This window comes from Vulpes vulpes, chromosome 2 (genome assembly GCF_048418805.1).
Source record: "Vulpes vulpes isolate BD-2025 chromosome 2, VulVul3, whole genome shotgun sequence".
NCBI classification, from domain to species: Eukaryota; Metazoa; Chordata; class Mammalia; order Carnivora; family Canidae; genus Vulpes; species Vulpes vulpes.
In genome coordinates this window covers 123651124-123653581 of record NC_132781.1, presented here as the reverse complement: position 1 = coordinate 123653581, position 2458 = coordinate 123651124, and the positions used below count along the sequence as shown (strand labels likewise).

The window sequence follows — 2458 nt, the reverse complement described above, 5'->3', positions numbered from 1 at the left end:
ATAAAACACCAACAGCACTCCAGCTGCTCCCCTTAACAAACTGGAAGAAAGACTGAGCTAAGTGAAGGCATGGGAGATATAAAAGACACCCTGATCATACTTACAAAACGGAAAAGGACAGTGTCGGAAAACAAACAAACAAACAAACAAACAAACAAAAAAAACCTCTAGGTAGGATGAATAGCAGAAGAAACATTGCAGAATAAAAGATAAGTGAACTTTCCAAGATGGTGTCTTTAATGAAAAGGGATGGAACTACATTCTTAAGAAACGTGACTGACATCTTCCAACAGACATAAGAGCTGTTCCTAAGGGTTCTCTCACTTTCGGAGGAAATATTCTCTTCACAGTAGAAAACCCAGATTCAGAGTGTTACTGGCTTACAAGTTGGATTGAGACTGTTCTTGTTCTGGCCTGGTACCCAATCACAGTGGCTACAAATTCTAGAAAGCAGAAGAAAATATTGGCCAAATATTTCTTAGAAATTTGCAATAATCTAGATGGTATACGAGTTAGGTGATTTCAGCTCCAGGGGAGTCTCCTTCCAAGACCTCACTGGCAAGGAGCGCCTGTTCACTTGGTTAACTTCAAAGGAACAGATAACAGTAGCAGGGATTGCTCTAATTAAAAATACAGAACAAAAGATCCTGTTCCAGGTTATTCTGTTCCATTGGCAGAGCACAGTAGCACAACAGCTTGAGGGAAAGACCATGACAAAGATGCTTTTTTGCACATAGAGTAACACAGCTTTCATCAGTGGCTGTTTCTATAGTGTGGGATAGCTATAGCATTCATAATATGCGTGAGAAAACAGGGGATGGAGATTCAAGACTTTTAATAGTATCCAACTGTACAGAGGCACCACTAATAATTAGACTTGATTCTTGAAATCCTCTTAACAATATACTAAAGATTTTAGATTTTTTAGGTAAGGAATTCCCTGTTACTGAGAATTCAAAGGGTGACAAGTTGCTGCCATGTTATCTCAGAGTTAGTCAAGGAGGTGGTACAGATACACCTCACGTGAGATTGTAGAAGGTATAAACCAAAAAAAAAAAAAAAAAAAACCCAAAAACGAAGTATTAAAATCTTCCTTTGGTGCTGGTAGAGCACTGCTCCAGAGATTAACAAGGTAGCCTTTGAATTTTCCTTTCAGGTAGTGTATGGCCTTGGGATTAAGGTCTTCAAGGACCCAGGTGCTGATCCCAACAAAAGGCCCAGAAAGGGGTGATTATCTCTACAAAGGACATGACAGCGAAATTGGTTACACTTGAGAAAAAGATACCTTGAAGAATTTGGTCATAATCTTCTCCATACTGTCTTCCAGAGTGGGAAGGTGACAAGGAGCTGCTCACATATGATGAAGAAAAAATGCAAAACTAAAGAATGAGCCAGAAATTGCATCACATTAGGTCTTGCTTTATAACCATGTGAGCACACGTGTATGTATGGGCATGCGTGCAAGCAGACATCTGTGTGTGTGTACAATACATGTTTCTTTCACAGATGTATTTCTTTATGTTCTATGATACATTACAGCCATATTATTTGTTGGTTTGTAAACATACTGCCCTTTTCATTTTTTCCCAATGTTTAGGTTAATCTCTGATTAGGAAAGGCATTTAACCATGTAAAAGATTAATAATGAAGTAAGCTTTTTAGGGCCCTATGCCAACAGATAGTAATTCAATCTGGTACTGATCTCACAAATAACAGAACTGAGTAACTTTTATATAGAACTGGAGATCACATAAAACAGATTTGAATAAAATTACCATGATGGCTTTATGTTTATATTTAACTTGTATTTTTGTACAAACAAGATTGTGTAAGGTATATTTAAAGCTTTAGTGATTTAAGAGTCTTTCCAACTCTTCATTATTTTTGAGTGCACACATCTAAAAACTATTTGAAAACAAATTACATTGCTTTTTATTCATTAATCATTAAATAAAGTATGGCCTTAACAAAATTGTTTGTGCTATTAAACAGTTTGAAGATTATGTTAGAACAAACCCTGGAGAAAATCAGGTTGCAAACCTACAACATGTGGGAAATGTTGGATAAGGAAATTATAGGAAAACTCATTAAGTCCTAGGGATGTAGGATTTTGTTATATTCTAGCTGGTGAAAGTGCTCATAAAAATGTCTTCATTCTCCCTGAGGAGGTGCCAGGGATATGCTGGAGCTAGCTCCCACTGGCTTCCCAGGACTGACAATATGCATCTTGTCCCAGCTCCACTTCCAATGACATCAATGATGCTTGAAATTAGCCGTGGTGGGAGCATTATACCACGCAAACTGGCAAATGCCACAGATTAGGGATTTTTTTTCTTTTGAAAAATTAGTTATTAAGCATTTGCCCATACGCCATTTGGAGGACTATGAGCCTACACACCATGTACTGTGGGTACCAAGATGAAAGACACCCTATATGTGGTTTCTGGGGAGACAGTCT

General features: G+C 37.7%; 1 pseudogene; it reads left to right on the top strand.

The window, feature by feature from the left end:
* The first annotated feature begins 226 nt into the window (after window positions 1-226).
* On the top strand, window positions 227-1412 carry LOC112907601 (nicotinamide phosphoribosyltransferase pseudogene; annotated as a pseudogene).
* Window positions 1413-2458: the final 1046 nt, after the last annotated feature.